The following is a 23,591-nucleotide window of genomic DNA, read 5'->3' on the forward strand; positions in this document are numbered from 1 at the left end:
CTCAACTCAACCTGAGCATTCTGGTGAGTTACCCCCTTTTTGCATTGCAGGGCAGAGCATTCAGAGTGCAGTCAAACCAAACCAAACAACCGTAACTGATGTTACCTTAGTCTTGCTTGGCTTTTCTAGGGCTTTTGGAAGTTACTGTAAATATGACCCCCTATTTTCTCCAAAAAACAACACAATTGACTCAAAATATTTTTCCACATGATAAAGCAGATCTTCAATGTTCCAAAAATGACAAAAACTCATTTTTGACAAAAATTGAGTTACCCCCTTTTAGCTTTGCAGGGCAGAGTACCTCTCCGCTCAATGTACAAGTACCTCTCTGCTCCATGTACAAGTACCTCTCCGCTCTCATGTACAAGTACCTCTCCGCTCCATGTACAAGTACCTCTCCGCTCAATGTACAAGTACCTCTGCGCTCCATGTACAAGTACCTCTCCGCTCAATGTACAAGTACCTCTCCGCTCAATGTACAAGTGTCGACAGTACCTCTCCGCTCCATGTACAAGTACCTCTCCGCTCAATGTACAAGTGTCGACAGTACCTCTACGCTCAATGTACAAGTGTCGACAGTACCTCTCCGCTCTCATGTACAAGTACCTCTCCGATCCATGTACAAGTACATCTCCGCTCCATGTACAAGTACATCTCCGCTCAATGTACAAGTACCTCTCCGCTCCATGTACAAGTACCTCTCCGCTCCATGTACAAGTACCTCTCCGCTCCATGTACAAGTACCTCTCCGCTCAATGTACAAGTACCTCTCCGCTCCATGTACAAGTACCTCTCCGCTCAATGTACAAGTACCTCTCCGCTCCATGTACAAGTACCTCTCCGCTCCATGTACAAGTACCTCTCCGCTCCATGTACAAGTACCTCTCCGCTCCATGTACAAGTACATCTCTGCTCCATGTACAAGTACCTCTCCGCTCAATGTACAAGTACATCTCCGCTCCATGTACAAGTACCTCTCCGCTCCATGTACAAGTACATCTCCGCTCCATGTACAAGTACCTCTCCGCTCCATGTACAAGTACCTCTCCGCTCAATGTACAAGTACATCTCCGCTCCATGTACAAGTACATCTCTGCTCCATGTACAAGTACCTCTCCGCTCAATGTACAAGTACATCTCCGCTCCATGTACAAGTACCTCTCCGCTCCATGTACAAGTACCTCTCCGGTCCATGTACAAGTACCTCTCCGCTCCATGTACAAGTACCTCTCCGCTCCATGTACAAGTACCTCTCCGCTCAATGTCAAGTGTCGACAGTACCTCTCCGCTCCATGTACAAATACCTCTCCGCTCTCATGTACAAGTACCTCTCCGCTCCATGTACAAGTACCTCTCCGCTCAATGTCAAGTGTCGACAGTACCTCTCCGCTCCATGTACAAATACCTCTCCGCTCCATGTACAAGTACCTCTCCGCTCTCATGTACAAGTACCTCTCCGCTCCATGTACAAGTAGCTCTCCGCTCAATGTACAAGTGTCGACAGTACCTTTCCGCTCCATGTACAAATACCTCTCCGCTCTCATGTACAAGTACCTCTCCGCTCCATGTACAAGTACCTCTCCGCTCAATGTACAAATACCTCTCCGCTCCATGTATAAGTACCTCTCCGCTCTATGTACAAGTACCTCTCCGCTCCATGTACAAGTACCTCTCCGCTCAATGTACAAATACCTCTCCGCTCCATGTACAAGTAGCTCTCCGCTGAATGTACAAGTGTCGACAGTACCTCTCCGCTCAATGTACAAGTACCTCTCCGCTCAATGTACAAATACCTCTCCGCTCCATGTACAAGTACCTCTCCGCTCAATGTCAAGTATCGACAGTACCTCTCCGCTCCATGTACAAGTACCTCTCCGCTGAATGTACAAGTGTCGACAGTACCTCTCCGCTCAATGTACAAGTACCTCTCCGCTCCATGTACAAGTACCTCTCCGCTCTCATGTACAAGTACCTCTCCGCTCCATGTACAAGTACCTCTCCGCTCAATGTACAAGTACCTCTGCGCTCCATGTACAAGTACCTCTCCGCTCAATGTACAAGTACCTCTCCGCTCAATGTACAAGTGTCGACAGTACCTCTCCGCTCCATGTACAAGTACCTCTCCGCTCAATGTACAAGTGTCGACAGTACCTCTACGCTCAATGTACAAGTGTCGACAGTACCTCTCCGCTCTCATGTACAAGTACCTCTCCGATCCATGTACAAGTACATCTCCGCTCCATGTACAAGTACATCTCCGCTCAATGTACAAGTACCTCTCCGCTCCATGTACAAGTACCTCTCCGCTCCATGTACAAGTACCTCTCCGCTCCATGTACAAGTACCTCTCCGCTCCATGTACAAGTACCTCTCCGCTCAATGTACAAGTACCTCTCCGCTCCATGTACAAGTACCTCTCCGCTCAATGTACAAGTACCTCTCCGCTCCATGTACAAGTACCTCTCCGCTCCATGTACAAGTACCTCTCCGCTCCATGTACAAGTACCTCTCCGCTCCATGTACAAGTACATCTCTGCTCCATGTACAAGTACCTCTCCGCTCAATGTACAAGTACATCTCCGCTCCATGTACAAGTACCTCTCCGCTCCATGTACAAGTACATCTCCGCTCCATGTACAAGTACATCTCCGCTCCATGTACAAGTACCTCTCCGCTCAATGTACAAGTACATCTCCGCTCCATGTACAAGTACATCTCTGCTCCATGTACAAGTACCTCTCCGCTCAATGTACAAGTACATCTCCGCTCCATGTACAAGTACCTCTCCGCTCCATGTACAAGTACCTCTCCGGTCCATGTACAAGTACCTCTCCGCTCCATGTACAAGTACCTCTCCGCTCCATGTACAAGTACCTCTCCGCTCAATGTCAAGTGTCGACAGTACCTCTCCGCTCCATGTACAAATACCTCTCCGCTCTCATGTACAAGTACCTCTCCGCTCCATGTACAAGTACCTCTCCGCTCAATGTCAAGTGTCGACAGTACCTCTCCGCTCCATGTACAAATACCTCTCCGCTCCATGTACAAGTACCTCTCCGCTCTCATGTACAAGTACCTCTCCGCTCCATGTACAAGTAGCTCTCCGCTCAATGTACAAGTGTCGACAGTACCTTTCCGCTCCATGTACAAATACCTCTCCGCTCTCATGTACAAGTACCTCTCCGCTCCATGTACAAGTACCTCTCCGCTCAATGTACAAATACCTCTCCGCTCCATGTATAAGTACCTCTCCGCTCTATGTACAAGTACCTCTCCGCTCCATGTACAAGTACCTCTCCGCTCAATGTACAAATACCTCTCCGCTCCATGTACAAGTAGCTCTCCGCTGAATGTACAAGTGTCGACAGTACCTCTCCGCTCAATGTACAAGTACCTCTCCGCTCAATGTACAAATACCTCTCCGCTCCATGTACAAGTACCTCTCCGCTCAATGTCAAGTATCGACAGTACCTCTCCGCTCCATGTACAAGTACCTCTCCGCTGAATGTACAAGTGTCGACAGTACCTCTCCGCTCAATGTACAAGTACCTCTCCGCTCCATGTACAAGTACCTCTCCGCTCTCATGTACAAGTACCTCTCCGCTCCATGTACAAGTACCTCTCCGCTCAATGTACAAGTACCTCTGCGCTCCATGTACAAGTACCTCTCCGCTCAATGTACAAGTACCTCTCCGCTCAATGTACAAGTGTCGACAGTACCTCTCCGCTCCATGTACAAGTACCTCTCCGCTCAATGTACAAGTGTCGACAGTACCTCTACGCTCAATGTACAAGTGTCGACAGTACCTCTCCGCTCTCATGTACAAGTACCTCTCCGATCCATGTACAAGTACATCTCCGCTCCATGTACAAGTACATCTCCGCTCAATGTACAAGTACCTCTCCGCTCCATGTACAAGTACCTCTCCGCTCCATGTACAAGTACCTCTCCGCTCCATGTACAAGTACCTCTCCGCTCCATGTACAAGTACCTCTCCGCTCAATGTACAAGTACCTCTCCGCTCCATGTACAAGTACCTCTCCGCTCAATGTACAAGTACCTCTCCGCTCCATGTACAAGTACCTCTCCGCTCCATGTACAAGTACCTCTCCGCTCCATGTACAAGTACCTCTCCGCTCCATGTACAAGTACATCTCTGCTCCATGTACAAGTACCTCTCCGCTCAATGTACAAGTACATCTCCGCTCCATGTACAAGTACCTCTCCGCTCCATGTACAAGTACATCTCCGCTCCATGTACAAGTACATCTCCGCTCCATGTACAAGTACCTCTCCGCTCAATGTACAAGTACATCTCCGCTCCATGTACAAGTACATCTCTGCTCCATGTACAAGTACCTCTCCGCTCAATGTACAAGTACATCTCCGCTCCATGTACAAGTACCTCTCCGCTCCATGTACAAGTACCTCTCCGGTCCATGTACAAGTACCTCTCCGCTCCATGTACAAGTACCTCTCCGCTCCATGTACAAGTACCTCTCCGCTCAATGTCAAGTGTCGACAGTACCTCTCCGCTCCATGTACAAATACCTCTCCGCTCTCATGTACAAGTACCTCTCCGCTCCATGTACAAGTACCTCTCCGCTCAATGTCAAGTGTCGACAGTACCTCTCCGCTCCATGTACAAATACCTCTCCGCTCCATGTACAAGTACCTCTCCGCTCTCATGTACAAGTACCTCTCCGCTCCATGTACAAGTAGCTCTCCGCTCAATGTACAAGTGTCGACAGTACCTTTCCGCTCCATGTACAAATACCTCTCCGCTCTCATGTACAAGTACCTCTCCGCTCCATGTACAAGTACCTCTCCGCTCAATGTACAAATACCTCTCCGCTCCATGTATAAGTACCTCTCCGCTCTATGTACAAGTACCTCTCCGCTCCATGTACAAGTACCTCTCCGCTCAATGTACAAATACCTCTCCGCTCCATGTACAAGTAGCTCTCCGCTGAATGTACAAGTGTCGACAGTACCTCTCCGCTCAATGTACAAGTACCTCTCCGCTCAATGTACAAATACCTCTCCGCTCCATGTACAAGTACCTCTCCGCTCAATGTCAAGTATCGACAGTACCTCTCCGCTCCATGTACAAGTACCTCTCCGCTGAATGTACAAGTGTCGACAGTACCTCTCCGCTCAATGTACAAGTACCTCTCCGCTCCATGTACAAGTACCTCTCCGCTCTCATGTACAAGTACCTCTCCGCTCCATGTACAAGTACCTCTCCGCTCAATGTACAAGTACCTCTGCGCTCCATGTACAAGTACCTCTCCGCTCAATGTACAAGTACCTCTCCGCTCAATGTACAAGTGTCGACAGTACCTCTCCGCTCCATGTACAAGTACCTCTCCGCTCAATGTACAAGTGTCGACAGTACCTCTACGCTCAATGTACAAGTGTCGACAGTACCTCTCCGCTCTCATGTACAAGTACCTCTCCGATCCATGTACAAGTACATCTCCGCTCCATGTACAAGTACATCTCCGCTCAATGTACAAGTACCTCTCCGCTCCATGTACAAGTACCTCTCCGCTCCATGTACAAGTACCTCTCCGCTCCATGTACAAGTACCTCTCCGCTCCATGTACAAGTACCTCTCCGCTCAATGTACAAGTACCTCTCCGCTCCATGTACAAGTACCTCTCCGCTCAATGTACAAGTACCTCTCCGCTCCATGTACAAGTACCTCTCCGCTCCATGTACAAGTACCTCTCCGCTCCATGTACAAGTACATCTCTGCTCCATGTACAAGTACCTCTCCGCTCAATGTACAAGTACATCTCCGCTCCATGTACAAGTACCTCTCCGCTCCATGTACAAGTACATCTCCACTCCATGTACAAGTACCTCTCCGCTCCATGTACAAGTACCTCTCCGCTCAATGTACAAGTACATCTCCGCTCCATGTACAAGTACATCTCTGCTCCATGTACAAGTACCTCTCCGCTCAATGTACAAGTACATCTCCGCTCCATGTACAAGTACCTCTCCGCTCCATGTACAAGTACCTCTCCGGTCCATGTACAAGTACCTCTCCGCTCCATGTACAAGTACCTCTCCGCTCCATGTACAAGTACCTCTCCGCTCAATGTCAAGTGTCGACAGTACCTCTCCGCTCCATGTACAAATACCTCTCCGCTCTCATGTACAAGTACCTCTCCGCTCCATGTACAAGTACCTCTCCGCTCAATGTCAAGTGTCGACAGTACCTCTCCGCTCCATGTACAAATACCTCTCCGCTCCATGTACAAGTACCTCTCCGCTCTCATGTACAAGTACCTCTCCGCTCCATGTACAAGTAGCTCTCCGCTCAATGTACAAGTGTCGACAGTACCTTTCCGCTCCATGTACAAATACCTCTCCGCTCTCATGTACAAGTACCTCTCCGCTCCATGTACAAGTACCTCTCCGCTCAATGTACAAATACCTCTCCGCTCCATGTACAAGTAGCTCTCCGCTGAATGTACAAGTGTCGACAGTACCTCTCCGCTCAATGTACAAGTACCTCTCCGCTCAATGTACAAATACCTCTCCGCTCCATGTACAAGTACCTCTCCGCTCAATGTCAAGTATCGACAGTACCTCTCCGCTCCATGTACAAGTACCTCTCCGCTGAATGTACAAGTGTCGACAGTACCTCTCCGCTCAATGTACAAGTACCTCTCCGCTCCATGTACAAGTACCTCTCCGCTCTCATGTACAAGTACCTCTCCGCTCCATGTACAAGTACCTCTCCGCTCAATGTACAAGTACCTCTGCGCTCCATGTACAAGTACCTCTCCGCTCAATGTACAAGTACCTCTCCGCTCAATGTACAAGTGTCGACAGTACCTCTCCGCTCCATGTACAAGTACCTCTCCGCTCAATGTACAAGTGTCGACAGTACCTCTACGCTCAATGTACAAGTGTCGACAGTACCTCTCCGCTCTCATGTACAAGTACCTCTCCGATCCATGTACAAGTACATCTCCGCTTTATGTACAAGTACATCTCCGCTCAATGTACAAGTACCTCTCCGCTCCATGTACAAGTACCTCTCCGCTCCATGTACAAGTACCTCTCCGCTCCATGTACAAGTACCTCTCCGCTCCATGTACAAGTACCTCTCCGCTCAATGTACAAGTACCTCTCCGCTCCATGTACAAGTACCTCTCCGCTCAATGTACAAGTACCTCTCCGCTCCATGTACAAGTACCTCTCCGCTCCATGTACAAGTACCTCTCCGCTCCATGTACAAGTACCTCTCCGCTCAATGTCAAGTATCGACAGTACCTCTCCGCTCCATGTACAAGTACCTCTCCGCTGAATGTACAAGTGTCGACAGTACCTTTCCGCTCAATGTACAAGTACCTCTCCGCTCCATGTACAAGTACCTCTCCGCTCTCATGTACAAGTACCTCTCCGCTCCATGTACAAGTACCTCTCCGCTCAATGTACAAGTACCTCTGCGCTCCATGTACAAGTACCTCTCCGCTCAATGTACAAGTACCTCTCCGCTCAATGTACAAGTGTCGACAGTACCTCTCCGCTCCATGTACAAGTACCTCTCCGCTCAATGTACAAGTGTCGACAGTACCTCTACGCTCAATGTACAAGTGTCGACAGTACCTCTCCGCTCTCATGTACAAGTACCTCTCCGATCCATGTACAAGTACATCTCCGCTCCATGTACAAGTACATCTCCGCTCAATGTACAAGTACCTCTCCGCTCCATGTACAAGTACCTCTCCGCTCCATGTACAAGTACCTCTCCGCTCCATGTACAAGTACCTCTCCGCTCCATGTACAAGTACCTCTCCGCTCAATGTACAAGTACCTCTCCGCTCCATGTACAAGTACCTCTCCGCTCCATGTACAAGTACCTCTCCGCTCCATGTACAAGTACCTCTCCGCTCAATGTACAAGTACCTCTCCGCTCCATGTACAAGTACCTCTCCGCTCCATGTACAAGTACCTCTCCGCTCCATGTACAAGTACCTCTCCGCTCAATGTACAAGTACCTCTCCGCTCCCTGTACAAGTACATCTCTGCTCCATGTACAAGTACCTCTCCGCTCCATGTACAAGTACCTCTCCGCTCAATGTACAAGTGTCGACAGTACCTCTCCGCTCCATGTACAAGTACCTCTCCGCTCCATGTACAAGTACCTCTCCGCTCAATGTACAAGTGTCGACAGTACCTCTCCGCTCCATCTACAAGTACCTCTCCGCTCAATGTACAAGTACCTCTCCGCTGAATGTACAAGTACCTCTCCGCTCCATGTACAAGTACCTCTCCGCTCCATGTACAAATACCTCTCCGCTCCATGTACAAGTACCTCTCCGCTCCATGTACAAGCACCTCTCCGCTACATGTACAAGTACCTCTCCGCTCCATGTACAAGTACCTCTCCGCTCCATGTACAAGTACCTCTCCGCTCAATGTACAAGTACCTCTCCGCTCCATGTACAAATACCTCTCCGCTCCATGTACAAATACCTCTCCGCTCCATGTACAAGTACCTCTCCGCTCCATGTACCAGGACCTCTCCGCTCAATGTACAAGTACATCTCCGCTCAATGTACAAGTACATCTCCGCTCAATGTACAAGTACGTCTCCGCTCAATGTACAAGTACCTCTCCGCTCAATGTACAAGTACCTCTCCGCTCCATGTACAAGTACCTCTCCGCTCAATGTACAAGTACATCTCCGCTCCATGTACCAGTACCTCTCCGCTCAATGTACAAGTACCTCTCCGCTCAATGTACAAGTACATCTCCGCTCCATCTACAAGTACGTCTCCGCTCAATGTATAAGTACCTCTCCGCTCCATGTACAAGTACCTCTCCGCTCCATGTACAAGTACATCTCCGCTCCATGTACAAGTACATCTCCGCTCCATGTACAAGTACCTCTCCGCTCCATGTACAAGTACCTCTCCGCTCCATGTACAAGTACATCTCCGCTCCATGTACAAGTACCTCTCCGCTCAATGTACAAGTACATCTCCGCTCCATGTACAAGTACATCTCCACTCCATGTACAAGTACCTCTCCGCTCAATGTACAAGTACATCTCCGCTCCATGTACCAGTACCTCTCCGCTCAATGTACAAGTACATCTCCACTCCATGTACAAGTACCTCTCCGCTCAATGTACAAGTACATCTCCGCTCCATGTACCAGTACCTCTCCGCTCAATGTACAAGTACATCTCCACTCCATGTACAAGTACCTCTCCGCTCAATGTACAAGTACATCTCCGCTCCATGTACCAGTACCTCTCCGCTCAATGTACAAGTACATCTCCGCTCCATGTACAAGTACCTCTCCGCTCAATGTACAAGTACCTCTCCGCTCAATGTACAAGTACATCTCCGCTCCATGTACCAGTACCTCTCCGCTCAATGTACAAGTACATCTGCGCTCCATGTAGGGCTGGGTATCGTTCAAAATTTTTCGATATCGATACCGTTTCGATACTTGGATTTCGATACCGGTTCCTGAACGATACTTTTTTCGATACCAATTTTTAGAAAAATCCATTTTAACAAAAATAAAACTGCATTACACATTGAAATTATTTTACAAATCTTTAGTTTCCCCCCATGTTAAGTTTTACAGCAGAAAAAAATAAAACCTACTGTATTTAACATAACTTTAAGTTCTCTAAACGTATTGCCGTCCCTACAAAAAATATTGGAGTACTACAAAGGAAAGAAATGTAGCTAAAACAAATAAATCAGTGGAATAGTTTTCAGTGCAAAACAGAGAGTTGCAAATCAGGGTTTAATGCTCACTGATGCAACAGAACTCTATTCTTGTACAAACTGATGAGATGGCTCCACTTCATGCATGGAAGACTAGTTGAGCATTGACTAGCCTATCAATATAGCCTTATATGCCACAAAGTGAATCGCATTTATATTCAACAAACTATCATGACATCAGCGTTTGTTAACGAGTTGCTAAAAATACATGGGCGATAACTGCCCGCTTGCACATAACGCTAATTAATTAAACATTAACGCTAGCGTTGCAGATCAGTGTGCTCACTGCTGCAACAGAACGTCATTCTTGTCAAATCTGACGAGACAGCTCAACTTCACTGACTAGCCAATCAATATAAATGAATCGCATTTACATTCAACAAACTATCATGACATCAGCGTTTGTTAACGAGTTGCTAAAAATACACAATGCCCGCTTGCGCATAACGTTACGGCGGCAATTAATTAAACGATCTAATGCTACAACTCACAGCCAGATGCATGGATTTGTCAGACTGAGGGATCTGATAACCGCTAACTTGCGGTAAGCTGAGCTGACCCACCTCTCAATTATTTCTCTTGTCTGTGGAAACCAGTCCGTGTTGTTTCTGTTTCTTTTCCTGCTTTTCATCATCTTCGCCATATGGTAATCCAGGATAGGAGTAGCTTGAGTGGCTAACTTCTTGTATACTATCCGCACCGCACGCCTGGCTCACAGTCACAACAAACACACCGGCTAAAGTGGGCGTAACGTTTCCTGCATGCCTCTACATGACAGCCAATCACCAGCCGTATTAGAGCGCGGCGTGCAAGCATGTCGCATGCTTATAGGCTCAATGACGCTGTTTTGTTTTGGTATCGAAAATTGGTATCGATTGACAAGGGAGGCTTCGATACCCCTTAGTATCGATGTTTCCATTTCGGTGCCAAGTAAGTATCGAAACTCGATACCCAGCCCTAGCTCCATGTACAAGTACCTCTCCGCTCAATGTACAAGTACCTCTCCGCTCAATGTACAAGTACCTCTCCGCTCCATGTACAAGTACCTCTCCGCTCCATGTACAAGTACCTCTCCGCTCCATGTACAAGTACATCTCTGCTCCATGTACAAGTACCTCTCCGCTCAATGTACAAGTACATCTCCGCTCCATGTACAAGTACCTCTCCGCTCCATGTACAAGTACATCTCCGCTCCATGTACAAGTACCTCTCCGCTCCATGTACAAGTACCTCTCCGCTCAATGTACAAGTACATCTCCGCTCCATGTACAAGTACCTCTCCGCTCCATGTACAAGTACATCTCCGCTCCATGTACAAGTACCTCTCCGCTCAATGTACAAGTACATCTCCGCTCCATGTACAAGTACATCTCCACTCCATGTACAAGTACCTCTCCGCTCAATGTACAAGTACATCTCCGCTCCATGTACCAGTACCTCTCCGCTCAATGTACAAGTACATCTCCACTCCATGTACAAGTACCTCTCCGCTCAATGTACAAGTACATCTCCGCTCCATGTACCAGTACCTCTCCGCTCCATGTACAAGTACCTCTCCGCTCCATGTACAAGTACATCTCTGCTCCATGTACAAGTACCTCTCCGCTCAATGTACAAGTACATCTCCGCTCCATGTACAAGTACCTCTCCGCTCCATGTACAAGTACATCTCCGCTCCATGTACAAGTACCTCTCCGCTCCATGTACAAGTACCTCTCCGCTCAATGTACAAGTACATCTCCGCTCCATGTACAAGTACATCTCTGCTCCATGTACAAGTACCTCTCCGCTCAATGTACAAGTACATCTCCGCTCCATGTACAAGTACCTCTCCGCTCCATGTACAAGTACCTCTCCGGTCCATGTACAAGTACCTCTCCGCTCCATGTACAAGTACCTCTCCGCTCCATGTACAAGTACCTCTCCGCTCCATGTACAAGTACCTCTCCGCTCAATGTACAAGTACATCTCCGCTCCATGTACCAGTACCTCTCCGCTCAATGTACAAGTACATCTCCACTCCATGTACAAGTACCTCTCCGCTCAATGTACAAGTACATCTCCGCTCCATGTACCAGTACCTCTCCGCTCCATGTACAAGTACCTCTCCGCTCCATGTACAAGTACATCTCTGCTCCATGTACAAGTACCTCTCCGCTCAATGTACAAGTACATCTCCGCTCCATGTACAAGTACCTCTCCGCTCCATGTACAAGTACATCTCCGCTCCATGTACAAGTACCTCTCCGCTCCATGTACAAGTACCTCTCCGCTCAATGTACAAGTACATCTCCGCTCCATGTACAAGTACATCTCTGCTCCATGTACAAGTACCTCTCCGCTCAATGTACAAGTACATCTCCGCTCCATGTACAAGTACCTCTCCGCTCCATGTACAAGTACCTCTCCGGTCCATGTACAAGTACCTCTCCGCTCCATGTACAAGTACCTCTCCGCTCCATGTACAAGTACCTCTCCGCTCCATGTACAAGTACCTCTCCGCTCAATGTCAAGTGTCGACAGTACCTCTCCGCTCCATGTACAAATACCTCTCCGCTCTCATGTACAAGTACCTCTCCGCTCCATGTACAAGTACCTCTCCGCTCAATGTCAAGTGTCGACAGTACCTCTCCGCTCCATGTACAAATACCTCTCCGCTCCATGTACAAGTACCTCTCCGCTCTCATGTACAAGTACCTCTCCGCTCCATGTACAAGTAGCTCTCCGCTCAATGTACAAGTGTCGACAGTACCTTTCCGCTCCATGTACAAATACCTCTCCGCTCTCATGTACAAGTACCTCTCCGCTCCATGTACAAGTACCTCTCCGCTCAATGTACAAATACCTCTCCGCTCCATGTATAAGTACCTCTCCGCTCTATGTACAAGTACCTCTCCGCTCCATGTACAAGTACCTCTCCGCTCAATGTACAAATACCTCTCCGCTCCATGTACAAGTAGCTCTCCGCTGAATGTACAAGTGTCGACAGTACCTCTCCGCTCAATGTACAAGTACCTCTCCGCTCAATGTACAAATACCTCTCCGCTCCATGTACAAGTACCTCTCCGCTCAATGTCAAGTATCGACAGTACCTCTCCGCTCCATGTACAAGTACCTCTCCGCTGAATGTACAAGTGTCGACAGTACCTATCCGCTCAATGTACAAGTACCTCTCCGCTCCATGTACAAGTACCTCTCCGCTCTCATGTACAAGTACCTCTCCGCTCCATGTACAAGTACCTCTCCGCTCAATGTACAAGTACCTCTGCGCTCCATGTACAAGTACCTCTCCGCTCAATGTACAAGTACCTCTCCGCTCAATGTACAAGTGTCGACAGTACCTCTCCGCTCCATGTACAAGTACCTCTCCGCTCAATGTACAAGTGTCGACAGTACCTCTACGCTCAATGTACAAGTGTCGACAGTACCTCTCCGCTCTCATGTACAAGTACCTCTCCGATCCATGTACAAGTACATCTCCGCTCCATGTACAAGTACATCTCCGCTCAATGTACAAGTACCTCTCCGCTCCATGTACAAGTACCTCTCCGCTCCATGTACAAGTACCTCTCCGCTCCATGTACAAGTACCTCTCCGCTCCATGTACAAGTACCTCTCCGCTCAATGTACAAGTACCTCTCCGCTCCATGTACAAGTACCTCTCCGCTCAATGTACAAGTACCTCTCCGCTCCATGTACAAGTACCTCTCCGCTCCATGTACAAGTACCTCTCCGCTCCATGTACAAGTACCTCTCCGCTCAATGTCAAGTATCGACAGTACCTCTCCGCTCCATGTACAAGTACCTCTCCGCTGAATGTACAAGTGTCGACAGTACCTCTCCGCTCAATGTACAAGTACCTCTCCGCTCCATGTACAAGTACCTCTCCGCTCTCATGTACAAGTACCTCTCCGCTCCATGTACAAGTACCTCTCCGCTCAATGTACAAGTACCTCTGCGCTCCATGTACAAGTACCTCTCCGCTCAATGTACAAGTACCTCTCCGCTCAATGTACAAGTGTCGACAGTACCTCTCCGCTCCATGTACAAGTACCTCTCCGCTCAATGTACAAGTGTCGACAGTACCTCTACGCTCAATGTACAAGTGTCGACAGTACCTCTCCGCTCTCATGTACAAGTACCTCTCCGATCCATGTACAAGTACATCTCCGCTCCATGTACAAGTACATCTCCGCTCAATGTACAAGTACCTCTCCGCTCCATGTACAAGTACCTCTCCGCTCCATGTACAAGTACCTCTCCGCTCCATGTACAAGTACCTCTCCGCTCCATGTACAAGTACCTCTCCGCTCAATGTACAAGTACCTCTCCGCTCCATGTACAAGTACCTCTCCGCTCCATGTACAAGTACCTCTCCGCTCCATGTACAAGTACCTCTCCGCTCAATGTACAAGTACCTCTCCGCTCCATGTACAAGTACCTCTCCGCTCCATGTACAAGTACCTCTCCGCTCCATGTACAAGTACCTCTCCGCTCAATGTACAAGTACCTCTCCGCTCCCTGTACAAGTACATCTCCGCTCCATGTACAAGTACCTCTCCGCTCCATGTACAAGTACCTCTCCGCTCAATGTACAAGTGTCGACAGTACCTCTCCGCTCCATGTACAAGTACCTCTCCGCTCCATGTACAAGTACCTCTCCGCTCAATGTACAAGTGTCGACAGTACCTCTCCGCTCCATCTACAAGTACCTCTCCGCTCAATGTACAAGTACCTCTCCGCTGAATGTACAAGTACCTCTCCGCTCCATGTACAAGTACCTCTCCGCTCCATGTACAAATACCTCTCCGCTCCATGTACAAGTACCTCTCCGCTCCATGTACAAGCACCTCTCCGCTACATGTACAAGTACCTCTCCGCTCCATGTACAAGTACCTCTCCGCTCCATGTACAAGTACCTCTCCGCTCAATGTACAAGTACCTCTCCGCTCCATGTACAAATACCTCTCCGCTCCATGTACAAATACCTCTCCGCTCCATGTACAAGTACCTCTCCGCTCCATGTACCAGTACCTCTCCGCTCAATGTACAAGTACATCTCCGCTCAATGTACAAGTACATCTCCGCTCAATGTACAAGTACGTCTCCGCTCAATGTACAAGTACCTCTCCGCTCAATGTACAAGTACCTCTCCGCTCCATGTACAAGTACCTCTCCGCTCAATGTACAAGTACATCTCCGCTCCATGTACCAGTACCTCTCCGCTCAATGTACAAGTACCTCTCCGCTCAATGTACAAGTACATCTCCGCTCCATGTACAAGTACGTCTCCGCTCAATGTATAAGTACCTCTCTGCTCCATGTACAAGTACCTCTCCGCTCCATGTACAAGTACATCTCCGCTCCATGTACAAGTACATCTCCGCTCCATGTACAAGTACCTCTCCGCTCCATGTACAAGTACCTCTCCGCTCCATGTACAAGTACATCTCCGCTCCATGTACAAGTACCTCTCCGCTCAATGTACAAGTACCTCTCCGCTCAATGTACAAGTACATCTCCGCTCCATGTACCAGTACCTCTCCGCTCCATGTACAAGTACCTCTCCGCTCAATGTCAAGTATCGACAGTACCTCTCCGCTCCATGTACAAGTACCTCTCCGCTGAATGTACAAGTGTCGACAGTACCTCTCCGCTCAATGTACAAGTACCTCTCCGCTCAATGTACAAGTACCTCTCCGCTCAATGTACAAGTGTCGACAGTACCTCTCCGCTCCATGTACAAGTACCTCTCCGCTCAATGTACAAGTGTCGACAGTACCTCTACGCTCAATGTACAAGTGTCGACAGTACCTCTCCGCTCTCATGTACAAGTACCTCTCCGATCCATGTACAAGTACATCTCCGCTCCATGTACAAGTACATCTCCGCTCAATGTACAAGTACCTCTCCGCTCCATGTACAAGTACCTCTCCGCTCCATGTACAAGTACCTCTCCGCTCCATGTACAAGTACCTCTCCGCTCCATGTACAAGTACCTCTCCGCTCAATGTACAAGTACCTCTCCGCTCCATGTACAAGTACCTCTCCGCTCAATGTACAAGTACCTCTCCGCTCCATGTACAAGTACCTCTCCGCTCCATGTACAAGTACCTCTCCGCTCCATGTACAAGTACCTCTCCGCTCCATGTACAAGTACATCTCTGCTCCATGTACAAGTACCTCTCCGCTCCATGTACAAGTACCTCTCCGCTCCATGTACAAGTACATCTCTGCTCCATGTACAAGTACCTCTCCGCTCAATGTACAAGTACATCTCCGCTCCATGTACAAGTACCTCTCCGCTCCATGTACAAGTACATCTCCACTCCATGTACAAGTACCTCTCCGCTCCATGTACAAGTACCTCTCCGCTCAATGTACAAGTACATCTCCGCTCCATGTACAAGTACATCTCTGCTCCATGTACAAGTACCTCTCCGCTCAATGTACAAGTACATCTCCGCTCCATGTACAAGTACCTCTCCGCTCCATGTACAAGTACCTCTCCGGTCCATGTACAAGTACCTCTCCGCTCCATGTACAAGTACCTCTCCGCTCCATGTACAAGTACCTCTCCGCTCAATGTCAAGTGTCGACAGTACCTCTCCGCTCCATGTACAAATACCTCTCCGCTCTCATGTACAAGTACCTCTCCGCTCCATGTACAAGTACCTCTCCGCTCAATGTCAAGTGTCGACAGTACCTCTCCGCTCCATGTACAAATACCTCTCCGCTCCATGTACAAGTACCTCTCCGCTCTCATGTACAAGTACCTCTCCGCTCCATGTACAAGTAGCTCTCCGCTCAATGTACAAGTGTCGACAGTACCTTTCCGCTCCATGTACAAATACCTCTCCGCTCTCATGTACAAGTACCTCTCCGCTCCATGTACAAGTACCTCTCCGCTCAATGTACAAATACCTCTCCGCTCCATGTACAAGTAGCTCTCCGCTGAATGTACAAGTGTCGACAGTACCTCTCCGCTCAATGTACAAGTACCTCTCCGCTCAATGTACAAATACCTCTCCGCTCCATGTACAAGTACCTCTCCGCTCAATGTCAAGTATCGACAGTACCTCTCCGCTCCATGTACAAGTACCTCTCCGCTGAATGTACAAGTGTCGACAGTACCTCTCCGCTCAATGTACAAGTACCTCTCCGCTCCATGTACAAGTACCTCTCCGCTCTCATGTACAAGTACCTCTCCGCTCCATGTACAAGTACCTCTCCGCTCAATGTACAAGTACCTCTGCGCTCCATGTACAAGTACCTCTCCGCTCAATGTACAAGTACCTCTCCGCTCAATGTACAAGTGTCGACAGTACCTCTCCGCTCCATGTACAAGTACCTCTCCGCTCAATGTACAAGTGTCGACAGTACCTCTACGCTCAATGTACAAGTGTCGACAGTACCTCTCCGCTCTCATGTACAAGTACCTCTCCGATCCATGTACAAGTACATCTCCGCTTTATGTACAAGTACATCTCCGCTCAATGTACAAGTACCTCTCCGCTCCATGTACAAGTACCTCTCCGCTCCATGTACAAGTACCTCTCCGCTCCATGTACAAGTACCTCTCCGCTCCATGTACAAGTACCTCTCCGCTCAATGTACAAGTACCTCTCCGCTCCATGTACAAGTACCTCTCCGCTCAATGTACAAGTACCTCTCCGCTCCATGTACAAGTACCTCTCCGCTCCATGTACAAGTACCTCTCCGCTCCATGTACAAGTACCTCTCCGCTCAATGTCAAGTATCGACAGTACCTCTCCGCTCCATGTACAAGTACCTCTCCGCTGAATGTACAAGTGTCGACAGTACCTTTCCGCTCAATGTACAAGTACCTCTCCGCTCCATGTACAAGTACCTCTCCGCTCTCATGTACAAGTACCTCTCCGCTCCATGTACAAGTACCTCTCCGCTCAATGTACAAGTACCTCTGCGCTCCATGTACAAGTACCTCTCCGCTCAATGTACAAGTACCTCTCCGCTCAATGTACAAGTGTCGACAGTACCTCTCCGCTCCATGTACAAGTACCTCTCCGCTCAATGTACAAGTGTCGACAGTACCTCTACGCTCAATGTACAAGTGTCGACAGTACCTCTCCGCTCTCATGTACAAGTACCTCTCCGATCCATGTACAAGTACATCTCCGCTCCATGTACAAGTACATCTCCGCTCAATGTACAAGTACCTCTCCGCTCCATGTACAAGTACCTCTCCGCTCCATGTACAAGTACCTCTCCGCTCCATGTACAAGTACCTCTCCGCTCCATGTACAAGTACCTCTCCGCTCAATGTACAAGTACCTCTCCGCTCCATGTACAAGTACCTCTCCGCTCCATGTACAAGTACCTCTCCGCTCCATGTACAAGTACCTCTCCGCTCAATGTACAAGTACCTCTCCGCTCCATGTACAAGTACCTCTCCGCTCCATGTACAAGTACCTCTCCGCTCAATGTACAAGTACCTCTCCGCTCCCTGTACAAGTACATCTCTGCTCCATGTACAAGTACCTCTCCGCTCCATGTACAAGTACCTCTCCGCTCAATGTACAAGTGTCGACAGTACCTCTCCGCTCCATGTACAAGTACCTCTCCGCTCCATGTACAAGTACCTCTCCGCTCAATGTACAAGTGTCGACAGTACCTCTCCGCTCCATCTACAAGTACCTCTCCGCTCAATGTACAAGTACCTCTCCGCTGAATGTACAAGTACCTCTCCGCTCCATGTACAAGTACCTCTCCGCTCCATGTACAAATACCTCTCCGCTCCATGTACAAGTACCTCTCCGCTCCATGTACAAGCACCTCTCCGCTACATGTACAAGTACCTCTCCGCTCCATGTACAAGTACCTCTCCGCTCCATGTACAAGTACCTCTCCGCTCAATGTACAAGTACCTCTCCGCTCCATGTACAAATACCTCTCCGCTCCATGTACAAATACCTCTCCGCTCCATGTACAAGTACCTCTCCGCTCCATGTACCAGGACCTCTCCGCTCAATGTACAAGTACATCTCCGCTCAATGTACAAGTACATCTCCGCTCAATGTACAAGTACGTCTCCGCTCAATGTACAAGTACCTCTCCGCTCAATGTACAAGTACCTCTCCGCTCCATGTACAAGTACCTCTCCGCTCAATGTACAAGTACATCTCCGCTCCATGTACCAGTACCTCTCCGCTCAATGTACAAGTACCTCTCCGCTCAATGTACAAGTACATCTCCGCTCCATGTACAAGTACGTCTCCGCTCAATGTATAAGTACCTCTCCGCTCCATGTACAAGTACCTCTCCGCTCCATGTACAAGTACATCTCCGCTCCATGTACAAGTACATCTCCGCTCCATGTACAAGTACCTCTCCGCTCCATGTACAAGTACCTCTCCGCTCCATGTACAAGTACATCTCCGCTCCATGTACAAGTACCTCTCCGCTCAATGTACAAGTACATCTCCGCTCCATGTACAAGTACATCTCCACTCCATGTACAAGTACCTCTCCGCTCAATGTACAAGTACATCTCCGCTCCATGTACCAGTACCTCTCCGCTCAATGTACAAGTACATCTCCACTCCATGTACAAGTACCTCTCCGCTCAATGTACAAGTACATCTCCGCTCCATGTACCAGTACCTCTCCGCTCAATGTACAAGTACATCTCCACTCCATGTACAAGTACCTCTCCGCTCAATGTACAAGTACATCTCCGCTCCATGTACCAGTACCTCTCCGCTCAATGTACAAGTACATCTCCGCTCCATGTACAAGTACCTCTCCGCTCAATGTACAAGTACCTCTCCGCTCAATGTACAAGTACATCTCCGCTCCATGTACCAGTACCTCTCCGCTCAATGTACAAGTACATCTGCGCTCCATGTAGGGCTGGGTATCGTTCAAAATTTTTCGATATCGATACCGTTTCGATACTTGGATTTCGATACCGGTTCCTGAACGATACTTTTTTCGATACCAATTTTTAGAAAAATCCATTTTAACAAAAATAAAACTGCATTACACATTGAAATTATTTTACAAATCTTTAGTTTCCCCCCATCTTAAGTTTTACAGCAGAAAAAAATAAAACCTACTGTATTTAACATAACTTTAAGTTCTCTAAACGTATTGCCGTCCCTACAAAAAATATTGGAGTACTACAAAGGAAAGAAATGTAGCTAAAACAAATAAATCAGTGGAATAGTTTTCAGTGCAAAACAGAGAGTTGCAAATCAGGGTTTAATGCTCACTGATGCAACAGAACTCTATTCTTGTACAAACTGATGAGATGGCTCCACTTCATGCATGGAAGACTAGTTGAGCATTGACTAGCCTATCAATATAGCCTTATATGCCACAAAGTGAATCGCATTTATATTCAACAAACTATCATGACATCAGCGTTTGTTAACGAGTTGCTAAAAATACATGGGCGATAACTGCCCGCTTGCACATAACGCTAATTAATTAAACATTAACGCTAGCGTTGCAGATCAGTGTGCTCACTGCTGCAACAGAACGTCATTCTTGTCAAATCTGACGAGACAGCTCAACTTCACTGACTAGCCAATCAATATAAATGAATCGCATTTACATTCAACAAACTATCATGACATCAGCGTTTGTTAACGAGTTGCTAAAAATACACAATGCCCGCTTGCGCATAACGTTACGGCGGCAATTAATTAAACGATCTAATGCTACAACTCACAGCCAGATGCATGGATTTGTCAGACTGAGGGATCTGATAACCGCTAACTTGCGGTAAGCTGAGCTGACCCACCTCTCAATTATTTCTCTTGTCTGTGGAAACCAGTCCGTGTTGTTTCTGTTTCTTTTCCTGCTTTTCATCATCTTCGCCATATGGTAATCCAGGATAGGAGTAGCTTGAGTGGCTAACTTCTTGTATACTATCCGCACCGCACGCCTGGCTCACAGTCACAACAAACACACCGGCTAAAGTGGGCGTAACGTTTCCTGCATGCCTCTACATGACAGCCAATCACCAGCCGTATTAGAGCGCGGCGTGCAAGCATGTCGCATGCTTATAGGCTCAATGACGCTGTTTTGTTTTGGTATCGAAAATTGGTATCGATTGACAAGGGAGGCTTCGATACCCCTTAGTATCGATGTTTCCATTTCGGTGCCAAGTAAGTATCGAAACTCGATACCCAGCCCTAGCTCCATGTACAAGTACCTCTCCGCTCAATGTACAAGTACCTCTCCGCTCAATGTACAAGTACCTCTCCGCTCCATGTACAAGTACCTCTCCGCTCCATGTACAAGTACCTCTCCGCTCCATGTACAAGTACCTCTCCGCTCCATGTACAAGTACATCTCTGCTCCATGTACAAGTACCTCTCCGCTCAATGTACAAGTACATCTCCGCTCCATGTACAAGTACCTCTCCGCTCCATGTACAAGTACATCTCCGCTCCATGTACAAGTACCTCTCCGCTCCATGTACAAGTACCTCTCCGCTCAATGTACAAGTACATCTCCGCTCCATGTACAAGTACCTCTCCGCTCCATGTACAAGTACATCTCCGCTCCATGTACAAGTACCTCTCCGCTCAATGTACAAGTACATCTCCGCTCCATGTACAAGTACATCTCCACTCCATGTACAAGTACCTCTCCGCTCAATGTACAAGTACATCTCCGCTCCATGTACCAGTACCTCTCCGCTCAATGTACAAGTACATCTCCACTCCATGTACAAGTACCTCTCCGCTCAATGTACAAGTACATCTCCGCTCCATGTACCAGTACCTCTCCGCTCCATGTACAAGTACCTCTCCGCTCCATGTACAAGTACATCTCTGCTCCATGTACAAGTACCTCTCCGCTCAATGTACAAGTACATCTCCGCTCCATGTACAAGTACCTCTCCGCTCCATGTACAAGTACATCTCCGCTCCATGTACAAGTACCTCTCCGCTCCATGTACAAGTACCTCTCCGCTCAATGTACAAGTACATCTCCGCTCCATGTACAAGTACATCTCTGCTCCATGTACAAGTACCTCTCCGCTCAATGTACAAGTACATCTCCGCTCCATGTACAAGTACCTCTCCGCTCCATGTACAAGTACCTCTCCGGTCCATGTACAAGTACCTCTCCGCTCCATGTACAAGTACCTCTCCGCTCCATGTACAAGTACCTCTCCGCTCCATGTACAAGTACCTCTCCGCTCAATGTACAAGTACATCTCCGCTCCATGTACCAGTACCTCTCCGCTCAATGTACAAGTACATCTCCACTCCATGTACAAGTACCTCTCCGCTCAATGTACAAGTACATCTCCGCTCCATGTACCAGTACCTCTCCGCTCCATGTACAAGTACCTCTCCGCTCCATGTACAAGTACATCTCTGCTCCATGTACAAGTACCTCTCCGCTCAATGTACAAGTACATCTCCGCTCCATGTACAAGTACCTCTCCGCTCCATGTACAAGTACATCTCCGCTCCATGTACAAGTACCTCTCCGCTCCATGTACAAGTACCTCTCCGCTCAATGTACAAGTACATCTCCGCTCCATGTACAAGTACATCTCTGCTCCATGTACAAGTACCTCTCCGCTCAATGTACAAGTACATCTCCGCTCCATGTACAAGTACCTCTCCGCTCCATGTACAAGTACCTCTCCGGTCCATGTACAAGTACCTCTCCGCTCCATGTACAAGTACCTCTCCGCTCCATGTACAAGTACCTCTCAGCTCCATGTACAAGTACCTCTCCGCTCAATGTCAAGTGTCGACAGTACCTCTCCGCTCCATGTACAAATACCTCTCCGCTCTCATGTACAAGTACCTCTCCGCTCCATGTACAAGTACCTCTCCGCTCAATGTCAAGTGTCGACAGTACCTCTCCGCTCCATGTACAAATACCTCTCCGCTCCATGTACAAGTACCTCTCCGCTCTCATGTACAAGTACCTCTCCGCTCCATGTACAAGTAGCTCTCCGCTCAATGTACAAGTGTCGACAGTACCTTTCCGCTCCATGTACAAATACCTCTCCGCTCTCATGTACAAGTACCTCTCCGCTCCATGTACAAGTACCTCTCCGCTCAATGTACAAATACCTCTCCGCTCCATGTATAAGTACCTCTCCGCTCTATGTACAAGTACCTCTCCGCTCCATGTACAAGTACCTCTCCGCTCAATGTACAAATACCTCTCCGCTCCATGTACAAGTAGCTCTCCGCTGAATGTACAAGTGTCGACAGTACCTCTCCGCTCAATGTACAAGTACCTCTCCGCTCAATGTACAAATACCTCTCCGCTCCATGTACAAGTACCTCTCCGCTCAATGTCAAGTATCGACAGTACCTCTCCGCTCCATGTACAAGTACCTCTCCGCTGAATGTACAAGTGTCGACAGTACCTATCCGCTCAATGTACAAGTACCTCTCCGCTCCATGTACAAGTACCTCTCCGCTCTCATGTACAAGTACCTCTCCGCTCCATGTACAAGTACCTCTCCGCTCAATGTACAAGTACCTCTGCGCTCCATGTACAAGTACCTCTCCGCTCAATGTACAAGTACCTCTCCGCTCAATGTACAAGTGTCGACAGTACCTCTCCGCTCCATGTACAAGTACCTCTCCGCTCAATGTACAAGTGTCGACAGTACCTCTACGCTCAATGTACAAGTGTCGACAGTACCTCTCCGCTCTCATGTACAAGTACCTCTCCGATCCATGTACAAGTACATCTCCGCTCCATGTACAAGTACATCTCCGCTCAATGTACAAGTACCTCTCCGCTCCATGTACAAGTACCTCTCCGCTCCATGTACAAGTACCTCTCCG

The sequence above is a fragment of the Poromitra crassiceps genome, assembly GCF_964638095.1.
Source record: "Poromitra crassiceps genome assembly, contig: HAP1_SCAFFOLD_61, whole genome shotgun sequence".
Taxonomy (NCBI): Eukaryota; Metazoa; Chordata; class Actinopteri; order Beryciformes; family Melamphaidae; genus Poromitra; species Poromitra crassiceps.